This window comes from Spermophilus citellus (genome assembly GCF_964194105.1).
Source record: "Spermophilus citellus genome assembly, chromosome: 12".
Taxonomy (NCBI): Eukaryota; Metazoa; Chordata; class Mammalia; order Rodentia; family Sciuridae; genus Spermophilus; species Spermophilus citellus.
Genome location: NC_138198.1, coordinates 70,695,071 through 70,706,613, shown reverse-complemented (window position 1 = coordinate 70,706,613; position 11,543 = coordinate 70,695,071).

Genomic DNA, 11,543 nt, shown 5'->3' with positions numbered 1-11,543 from the left:
GCTTTCTTGGTCCCTGCGCCCCATGGCACTGCTCCCCATGGGCTCTGCTCCCTGTGGCCCTAATACCTTTCCTGCTCTCCTTGTGACCTGCTCCCCCTGGCCCTAATCCCCTTTCCTGCTCTCCTTGGGACCTGCTCCACCTGGTCCTGATAACCATGGCCCTGTTCCCCATGGGCCCTGCTCCCCCTTTCCCTGCTTCTCCTGGGCCTGCTTCCCCGGGCCCTGCTCCCCCTGGTACTGCTCACCCTGGGCCCTTCTCCCCCTGGCCCTGCTCCCTCTGGCCCTTTTCTCTCTGGATCTGCTCCCCTGGCTCTGCTTCCTTGGGTGTTGCTCCTCTGGCATCTTCTCTCCCTGGTCCTACTACACTGGGCCCTGCTCCCACTGTGTACTGTTCCCCCTGTACCTACTCCCCTGAGCCCTGCACCCATGTGTCCTGCTCCCCATGGTCTTGCTTTCCTGGGCCCTGCTCCTCCTGGCCCTGCTCCCCTGGCCCTGCTCCCCCTTGGCTGCGCTCCCTGAGCCCTGCTCCCCTGGGTTCTGCTCCCCCTGGGCCCTGGTTTCCCTGTGTCAAGCTTCCCCTGGGCCCCGCTTCCACTGGGCCCTGCTCCCCCTGGTCCTGCATTCCCCGGCCCTGCTCCTCCTGGCCCTGCTCCCCTGGCCCTGATCCCTCTTGGCCATGTTCCCTGAGCCCTAGCCCCCCCCCCCCCGGTTCTGCTCCCCATGGGCCCTGGTTTCCTGGGCCCTGGATTCACACAGGAAGCCTTTAGATCAGTGATTCTCAGCCTGGGTGATTCTTCTCCCAGGAAATGTTTAACAATGTCTGGAGTCATTTGGGGCTGTGGGTCAAGGTTCAGGTAGGCAGATGCTACTGGAATGTAGCAGGTAGAGACCAGAGATGATGCTGAACATCCTTCAAGCCTCAGGACAACCCCACAACAAAGACTGTCCAACTCCAAATGGCAATAGTGTTGAGTGTGCGAAAACTTGCTTTAGAGGAAAACTGATCAAACTGTTGTAACTCCGAGTGCTACTGTGACTCAATGAGTTTACTGAGGACTCATGACACAATAAAACCTCAGTGAGGATTTACTGGTATCTTTTGCAGCTGTTTTCTCTCACTTCAAACTATCTGCCCACCAGCTATTCCTGGGTGGAAGGCCATTGGCAGTGCTGTGAGGGGCTTTGGGCTGGCTCCTGTGTGCTTCTCACCCCCTTTCAGATTCCCTCCCATTCTGTGGGTCACATAGCCCAGGCCTGAGAGGGACTCCTGGGCCATATGCTCCCAAGGCCTGCACCCTGCACTCAGGCTTCAGGGCTCATGTTCTGCACAATCTCCTGTGTTTGTGAGTTTGGCACCGACTGATGGTGGGACTCACTTAGTTCATTTTTAAGGTGAAGCACAGCGGTGTGTACCTATAGGTGCTGTAAAACACCTACAGGGTGCCCAGTCCACAGTAAGAAACCCATGAAAGCCAGACTAGTGCTGTGTTTATTCCTATAGCCATCAGCATCGTTATTACTGTTATTACTCTTATATTCCTTTATGGATCAAAAGGGTGCTCAACTTACAATCCCTCAGACAGGGAAAAAGAGTAATTGGTTCATTCTAAAATCTGAGTAATTTATTATCTGAAACTTTCCCGGCCCAGGGAGAGCTGTATTTCAGGAAAAAAAACAAAGGCAAAACTCAAAGAAATCACTCCCTTCTGATGGAATTTCAAGTTCTCCTGATGAGGAGGGGAAGGATCTTTAAAAGGAGAAATTGTTTTTTGCCTTTCATTGGGCTGGCTCTGGCTGTATGTGAAACCTCTCCATGTATGAACTGAAGCATTTGCAAGCTCTAAAGGACCTTGTAAAGTAAACAAGATGATCTGAGAGAGCCTATAACTTGCTTCTCTCCTCAATGAAAACCACTTCACACTTGGTTCATCCAAGTTTATGGAATGGTAGGCCACAGCCTTCTTCCTTACCAGTCTGGAGGACCCCAGAGTGAGGATGCCTCAGAGGCTGAGCCTGACCCTTCTTGCTTGCTGCCTGAACATCTCAGTCTCTGCCTGCTGTATCTAACTCATTCCTTTACCCCCTACCCTGGTCTGTCATGTGCCCACCTGGATATTCTGCCTGACTTCAGGGCTTAGGGCACAACTTCCTGTCCAGCCAGGAAGGAAATGCATTTTCCCTTTTGTACCTGTTCCACCTGCTTGAGCCTCATATGCATTCCTAGGGCTTCCATAACTGTGTACCACAAACTAGGTGGCTTGACACAACTAAATTTATTCTCAAAGTACTAGAAGACCAAAATCAAGGACTAAGCAGTACTATGCTCTCTCTGAAGCACAGCTGCTTCTGGCCTCTTTTGCAGTTCTGTTGTTTGCCTAAAGTCCTTGGTATTCCTTGGCTTATGAACACACTGCTCTAATTTCTACCCCCATCATCACATGTGCATTCTCTCTTCAGATGGTATTCTTCTCTGTGTCTATGTCCCAACAGCATCCCTTTTCTTATAAGGACACCAGTCATCTGATTTAGGGCACATCCTAATCCAGTCTGGTCTCACCTTTACTTGATTATATCCCTGAGACCTATTTCCAAGGAAGGCCAGTCGTGTCCTCCAAAACTCATGCTCTCTCCTGTGAGAGCATGAATTCTGGAGGACACAACTGGACCCCACATAGGCCTCTTAGCAAGTTTTCTTCTGAAAACCTCTACTTTTCAAAGCACAAAGGCACACATGCCCCCCAGGGTCCAGACTGTGTGCCCATCGCTGCCTCTCAACCCAGGGCTGTGGGCAAGTGTGGCACTGTGGCCCAACCCTCCCTCACATTTTTGGCAAAGGCCGACTCTCCCTCTTTGGGGTCAGATTTCACTGGTTCCCTCCATGCTCAAATCAGACTGTGCATGAATGAACCCAATCATGGAGAGGCTTTAAAGGAGTCCAGAGCTTCTGGTCAATGGGAGGATGGGTTGGGTGTCACTCAATGTCACAAAGTAATGTTCCTAGAACCTCCCACTTTTGATGAAGTGGCTCCTAAGACTACAACACTCCTATAGGGGATTCTGGGCTGGCCATTAGCTCCACCTGACCTTTCATTATTAGAGTAAGAGATTTCACTTGCTACAAACGGGCACCGTGGTGAAGATGATGGCCTGGTGGAAGAACATGAACATTGGCACAGCAGGTGAACCATGGCTTCAGCTGGGCCACCTACCAGCCACAGACATGTCACCTAATCTCTCTCCATTTTTGACATTCAGATCAACAAGGGCTACAACCTCAACTGGTTTAGTTCTTCCAGTTATTTAACAAGACATCTCTCTGTATATCCCAACAAGTGCCAAGACAGGAAAAAGTCCTTTACACAGATGTGATCACATATTGAAAACCTTATCTTTTAAATTGTTTGCTAAACATATTTGGTGTAAAATGACATGAAAGAACCACCTAGCAGCCTCCTAAGCAGGTTCTGACAGTCTATTTCCATTTTGAGATAGGCAGAGCGTGTGTGATCAGAGGGAGGTCCTTATAAGAACTGCAGAAGGAGGGTCTTTTGAACTTCATAGGCAAATGAGGCTTGCCTCTCTGTGGAGTAAATATGAAAAAATTTATTATTCACAATCTTCTTGAGGACAGAAAAAACGGCAAGCCAGCCTATGAAGAAAGTCACTTTGGATGAAATAATAAGTACATTTTATGCATGTAATAAATTTCAGAACAGAAACAATGTTTGACAGCTTCTCTTACCTCAATTCCTTCTTTGTTTAAGGCATATTCATCAAAATTCAAAATGGCTATCAATTGTTCTTGGAGGGGGCAGGACCGTAAGACCAATATTGATGGCATTGCTCCTGTTGGAATCTAGAACGATGATCTCCTGCCTTTTTCCATCTGCAGCAGTTTTCTTGGTGATAAAACAAGGAAAATCCAAGATTAATGCATCACCATGGGTCCTTTCTGTGTTTCCGTTTTAAAAGAAAACTCACCACTTACTCAGAAATGAAAATCAATGGCCCCAATTGCAGCTCAGTCCAGAAGAGAGAGATACCGCCAAACTTGGGTCAGCAACGGAACTTTGTGAGTCAGACACATTACAAAATAAAATAGGTTTTCCTTCAATTGGGAAAAATGTGATATTTTGCAAGGAAAAAAAAACACTTTTTTCAACTGTGAGATAGCTATAACCTGTTTTTTTTTTTCCATAGAAGCAGTGAAAACAGTAAAATCTTTCAGAGTCCCTTTCCTGTGGGCTGTAAGGTGTCAACTTGTGTCTTGGTTGGCGTGTGCATGGAGAAGTGAGTGCACAGGCTGAGAGGACAGGACCGCCCCCCTCCCCAGATCTCTGGCTGCATTTCCTCAGGGTCCGTCTGCCCATTTCAAATATCCTGCGTCCTTTCTATCAGGTCACCTGTGCCTTTCTTGCCACACTTAGTTTTGTGCAGCTGCCCACTGGGTGGATGAAGAGGGCCCACTACAGGCGAGAGATGGCAAGCCACGTGCTGATGAAGAAAGAGGTACAGGCAGGCTCAGGCTGGGGAAGAGAACAGGGAACTAGAAGTATCCTGACATCCTCATAGAACCCTATGTGTGGTGTCCCTGCTGTCCTGGGTCCCCCTTGGAGGCAGGCCCTAGGCCCCTCTCATCCCTGTAGGCAGCCCAGGGCTAGCATACAGACTGAATGTCTGCATGCTCCCTCACCCAAAATTTATCTTGAAGCCCTAACTCCCCATGTGAGGGTACTTGGAAATGGGGCCTTTGGAAGTAATTATGTTTAGGTGAAGTCACAAGGGTGGGGTCTACCTGATAGGATTAGTATCCTCATAAGAAATTAAAAAAACAACAAAAAAACAGGTAGCTCTCTCTTTATACCAAATGGCAAGAAGGTAGCCATCTGAAAGCCAGGAAGAGAACCTTCAGCAGGAACCAGCTTGGCCAGCACCTTGATTTTGGACTTGCCAGTGTCCAGAACTACAAGCAATAAATGCTTGTTTAAGCCCCAAAGTCTGTGGCATTTTATTATGGTAGCCCTATCAAATGAAGGTGTGCGAGGTGCTGAGCCAACATGTATCATGACCCAGAGTTGTGACCACAAACCATAACACTCCCTCCACCCCCAAAACTTTCCCCTGCAGTTCTAAGGAACCGTAGGTGACAAGGGAGTTGTTAAGTGAAAGGAGACCTGGCCCAGCACATCTGCTCTTGCCCATGTGTCCTTTGAGGCACACACAGCTGGGAGGATGAGCATTCTGATGCATGCCTAGGGTAACGGGAAATGAGTAAGCAGGTTCCCCTGAAGGAAGACACACAGCACAGTGACGAAATGTGTTCACTGCAAGGGGGCTCCACTGTGAGGCAGCTATAACTCACTTGCTGGTGGAGTGAGTCACTGGAGCTCCGTCCTAAAGAACACCTGGGATCTATCTATCCTGGGTCCAAAGGATAAGGTAATGAGATGGGCAGTATCTTTGCCTAGGTTGTTGGGACCTGCCAGGAATGAGGCTGGAGGTTGATGGGGCCATATCCCTAAAGACCTCAGGGGCCGGCCAAGGGACTCTGACTATACTCTACAGCCAGCCCTCGCTGGATGGCTCACGGTGCTTCCTAACCACTCTCACTCTCACCCTTTCCTTTGAAGGAGAAAATGTAGCCTGGGAGCAGCTGAGCCATCTGGAGAAGCTGGCCTGAGGCAACACTAGACATGGAAGTCACCAAGGAGAACCAAATTGAAGCCCCACTAAAGTTCTCCTGGGCCCTCCAAACTTAATTGCTCACATTCTATTTTAGATCCTTAAATATGCATTTGGGAATAAACTCAAATTTCTTCATGAAGAAAACAACTGAAGATGTCCCAGCTGTTTGGGGGCCTGGTGGCCAGGAGGGGCAATTCCTGCGGGTGTGGTCACTGGCTTTGAACAGGGGCTCCCAGAGACATGTGGCATAGATGCTTCCCCCTTCTGCAAGGCAGGCTTTGTCTTTTATATATTTAGCCAAATAAACCAAAAATTCTGAATTTAGTCTTGAAATCTAATTTAAAATAGTATGTTGTATGTGGAACACTAAGAAGGAATGAGAAAGGTTTTGCAAAATGCAGAATATGGGAAGTGAGAAGGAGATGTTATAACCTGTGATAAAGCACTGGGGTGCTGGGGTGCCTGCCTCTCCAGGCTCTGCAGATCACTTACTCAGCATCTGTTCTTTCCTGCCTGATCACCAACAGGACTCTCATTTCTTCTTTAGCTGGCAATACGTCCATTTAAAAAAAAAAAAAAAGCAACCCTCTTTGCACCTCAATCTGGCCCTGTGACTTAGTTTTGGTTTTTTTTATTTCCTATTTGAAAATGGATAGATACAACAAGCTAGGCCTTTAGCCTTTCCCTTCTTTCTGCTTAGAACGTCTTGTGAGCATATGGAACAAAGTAATGGTCATGCAGCAAGGATAATCTGGGAACTGTCAGTCCTCAGCCTCTCATCCATATTGTCCTTGTCACTCAAGGATCCTGGAGAGATTACTGTGCAAGCCCAGCTAGGCCAGCTGGAGCCTCTGTACAAATGAGGAAAGGATGCTTCCCTCTGGGGAGACACAGCCCCACCATGAACAGCTGCCCACAAACAGTTTGGAAAAGCACCACCACTCAGGTTTCAGCTTCTTTCCTGGTAGCTGATGCCCATTTATGTCAAACACAAAATCTCCATAGTGGCTCTGAAGCTGACATGACCTTGTTCCAATCTCAGTAGGATTCAGTTTACACAGATGGACATGTCCACACACTCCACTATTAACTACTGAATAAGCTGAGACAACAGGGAGAGCTGTCCCCACAGAGCACATCTACCAGGCATGAAGGAACGGTAATAAGGAACACCTGGAATTGAATTATTCAATTTCTGGATTTTAGCAAGAGGTGTTTTAAATGCCACTCTTGATAATTAAAGCAAAGCTCTACTTGGTGCTGCTGAACACCAAGTGTGTCTTCTGTGTGTCTTCTGGTCAATTCTGCCCAAGATAAGGGGGCAGGTCAGATGGGACCATCTCTTTATCTCCTTCCCTCCCATAAGAACCAGAGTCACATCTGCAAGAGCAAGCCAAAGCTCTCTAAGCTTTGGAGCCCATGACCATGTCCAAGGATGATCAGTCATCAGTTCTGATTCATTTTGATTGTCCTTTTGGATCAAGCCCCAGATCTACAATCATGAGCTTCACTATATCCTCCACATGGTCTCACAACAGTGGAAGGACTGCCCACTCTTTTTCCACAAAACATGCCATGCCCGTTCCTCCTCCTCCATACCTGCCACCTCCACCTGAGCCTGACTCCCAGCACTCAGTTTCACACCAGTCCATCATGCCCACTTCCAGACTCTTCTCCCCCACCCTCCATCCTACATTTACCAAGTCTTTCTCAGATACCCTTTTCCTTATTGTATTTCTTTGGTCAGAGAGTGGCGATTGTCCATAGTTTACATACAATTGGAAAATTAGGAAATTGGTCAAAGAAAGAAAGGGGATATAAAGCAGGAGTCAGAGAAGGCAGAGTGGTCCTAGTGAAGACACACAAATACCCATCTCTGAAGGCATCTAGGAGGTGGTGGTGAAATGTGATGAGGAAGAGGTAACGGGTTGGAATGAAGTGGCAAGGTTTCTAGGCAGAAAAGTCATTTTACGTTTGATAGATGATACACATCCCAAAATAAGACCCAAACAAGGAAATGAAACTCCAAACTTCTTGAAATATCATTAAAGGGCAAAGTCTACAGCAAGAAACTGATGAAATTTTCTTCAAAGTAATAAAAGACGAATAGGATAAATGAGAAACATCATGTTCCTAGATAGGAAAGTCAATTTTGTAAGTATAATTAGGTCTCTCTGATCTAATATATTTAAAATAATTCTATTCAAATTCCATAAGATTTGTTTTTGGAATTAGAAAAATTCTAAGTTTAATATTTTAAAAATCAAAAATATTCTTAAAAAGGAGAGTTACATGTAATATCTACTCCGCCATCAAAGCTTACTGCAAAACCGACCAAATGTGTAGCACAGACACTTGAATAGCTGGAATGATAGAAGAGAACAGAATGACAGAGTAGAAGAACTCATATGGCCCAGGGGATTTCAACAGAGACACTAAGATTAGTGACCCAGAATCTACCATGAGGGGGATTCCTAATATGGGACCAAAAACGTCTAACAGAATAATATAGCGAGTGAACACTAACAGTAGACCCACTGACATCTTTCTCTTCAGGTAGGCAAAGGCCAGGGGAAAGCAGGAACATAGGCTGGTGTGGGAATGGCCAAGGGCCAGAATGGCTGGGGTGTACCATTCCTCGGGGCACCCTCTTGCTGCCTGGGGTACCTCTCCATCCCTACCAACTGCAACCTGAAGACATTTCAGACGATTCTTTCATGAAAAGTCAACCACCAAACCTCTGCCGCCTTCTTCAAGTTCCAAGAACAGGGAGAAAGGGACTTTGGAAGGAGGCACCAATGGGGACAGCTGAATGCTCAAACAGGAACAATTATCTCCAGGGTGGATCAGCAAAAGGGTCCACGGAAGGCAGTGTGGGGGACACCACTAAGGGGCTATCTCTGAACATGTTACTTTCCCAAATATGTCCAGAAGTACTCAAGGGAGAAGAGGAACTTGCTGCTTTAAGGAGGGAAGGGGTATGCTGGGGAAAAGTCAGGCTCTGTTTTAGTGCCAGAAAAACCCAGTTAAGCTCAACTCCTGGAGCAGCGCCCCTCCCACAAAGCTGCAACCCACTAGGGAGCCTCCGGTATGCCCCAGTAGCCCCTTCTCCTCCAGAGCGGAGCATTCTTGGGAGAAATGCTTGAGGCTTGGAGGCCGTGTATGGATTTTGTTTTTGTTTTCGACTTGGCCAAGAACACTGTAGGGAGAAGGGGCAGGGAGACAGAGAATTACCCTCTGTACCCAGAGGAGCAGAAAACTCTCAGAAGGGACGGGAAGGAGGTTATGGAGGCAACTTGGCTCCTTTCTCTCAAGCTGCCTGTGGGTGGGGGTAGGGGGTGTCAGGGTACAGTTTTCAGGAAGACAGGGGTGAGTCCCTTCAGAATGAGACTTCAGATGGGAAGCACCTGAGACCAAAAGACTCACAGGACTTCTGTCACACAGAGGAGGGAGCCAACCTACGTGGTAATTGCTAAATGCCAAGACTTAACAGAAGGCCTATGGCTATCTCTGCAGCCTTAGATTCACCTAGCAGTGAGCTACCTGTGTAGAGATCCACTCCCCAGAACCAGCAGCACCAAGAACAGGACCTTGCAAGTTCAGCCTCTCCTAGAAGCCAAAAGTCACATAGGGTAATAGGAATATTTGCTAAAATAGTAAGCCAGTTACAGGGGTTCCTCTGAAATAAGCCACACAGAGTCAAGAGCCCACCCAGAGGGCTGGCTTAACACTAATACTTGATACACACAGGGATGACAAAATGCCTCACAGAAAGGAGATATGGAAGTCAGGTTTCTGGATAGAACAAGTTATTGCCTCCAAGAATTAATATTTTTAGAACCTATAAATGAGGACCCAAACCTGATCCTCAGTGGTTGTTGGGGAAAAGGTAACCACCACACAAGAAAGACCACAACTTGATTTGGGTCAGCATCCTAGGGAGAAGAAAAGACCTCAACTTTCCCTCAGGAGTTATGCAAGTTTGGGGAAAGAGAAGCATGAGGATTCAGGCCGCAGATTTCAAAAAGCTGGAGAGGCAAATTTAAATAGTACACAGTAGTCATTAAGCCTCAAGTTCCTGGAAATACCAACACAACTGATCACCCCCTTTGAATTTTTAGCTGTTAATTCACTAGGAATTGAAGACACAGTATTTAAAAAGTAAACATTCAAAGCATAGAACTTGTCACCCCAGGAGGTCCTGAGACTGAAAATAGAAACAAAGCTAAGGACATGGTCTATTTAGAGAACTCTGAGTCTTGGAGAATAATGCAAAGTCCTAGAGTGCTTCCATGAAAGGCAACCCAGCTCTGAGCATGCTTCTCAACATCTCTGTCGGAGACCCCAGGTCAGGATCTGGCCCCAAAGCTCTAGAAATGGTGAATCATTCCTCCTCACTCCCTGACCACTGCCAAAGAGTGACGCCACAGGATCTTTTCAAAAGGGTCCATTGAGAAAGGGGCAGTTACAAGGATGCAATGATATAGATGTCCTGGCAATAAGGGAGATGGTGAGATACACAGCAAAAGGGTAAGGCAGAAAAATGAGAATAACAGAGTCTCAAAAAAAAAAAAAACAACTGAAAAGCCTTTACTTAGGCATAAAATTTTCACCAGAATAGGCTTGCCTTCCTGTTAAGGGAAAAAAATATTAATGTCCAGTATTTGCCCTTTGGGTCTCTGGTAGCAGAGGCCAGTGGTTAAACAGACATTCTGTGGTCATGTATCTATTACCCTAACCAGGAGACATACATGAGGACCTGTCTCGAATTTCCAGGTAGAATTCAGGTTGTCTGAGGTTGATATTAAATAAAATAATATATTCCCTTATGCCCTGACCTTGAATATAGTGTAGGGATGTTTTTCATATCAGGAAAATAGATCAGGGCCTCAATGTGGGAGGTGGTGATAGGGAGGCAATGCCCTTTTGGTGCCTCATTTGTCACTTTAAATCAGTAAGTCACAACCTTGGTTGTACTCAAAAGTCCCTGAGGTGCTTTATAAACAGCCCAGGCCGGGCTTATCCTCCAACCAATCAAATCACTACCCCCAAATTTGCTTTAAAAGTCACTGTTAGTAGTTTCTGATGTATTCTGAAATTTAGGGGTAAATAAAGTTAAACTAATCTCCAAATTCATCCAGGAGCCCCCCCCACACACACACCCCCATGAAAACCTAGTGAACCCAAGAAAGCAAGATACCATCTTTCTAGTCTCCTGTTCTATTCCTTTCCTTTCTGGATTTGGTGATAACTTGTCCCTGATGAGGCACAAGAGCTGGGAGGCCACCTTTTGGGGCTCCTTGTGTCAAACCCATAAGCTTTGCAGGAGCTTTTCACTTGGAGCTTTCCACCCTGACATCTTTCCAGGGGTTCATTTAATCTCCTATATGATTCGCCACATTTCAGACCAGCAGAAATACAACGTGCAGTTTAGCACAAGATTTCTGCCATTCTCCATAAAACACAACCAAAGTCATCTTACTACAAAGCTGTATATATTTCCTGCTGAGAAAAGGGGATCCTGTTTCAGAAACTATTTTGAAAGGAAACCAAAAAGCACATCTTTTTGCCCTTTTCATGCTCATTAAATGGTCACTCCAGCCTTGGCTCTGGCTTGTAACTGTTTGGAAGCGACTTGGATGGTCACAGCCATGCCCTATAACTCAGATCTGGTGTTAGTTTTCCAATGGAAACTAAAACCCATTTCCTTTGTTTTCTGCTGTCTTGTGAAGTCTATTTCATTTTTGTTTCAGTCTATTGTGTTTAATGAAAAACTTCTCATGAGCCAGAATCCGGAAGTGGCTATTTACAGCTGTTTTTTATGAAAATCAATGATTAGAAACAGAAGTGAAATTGGT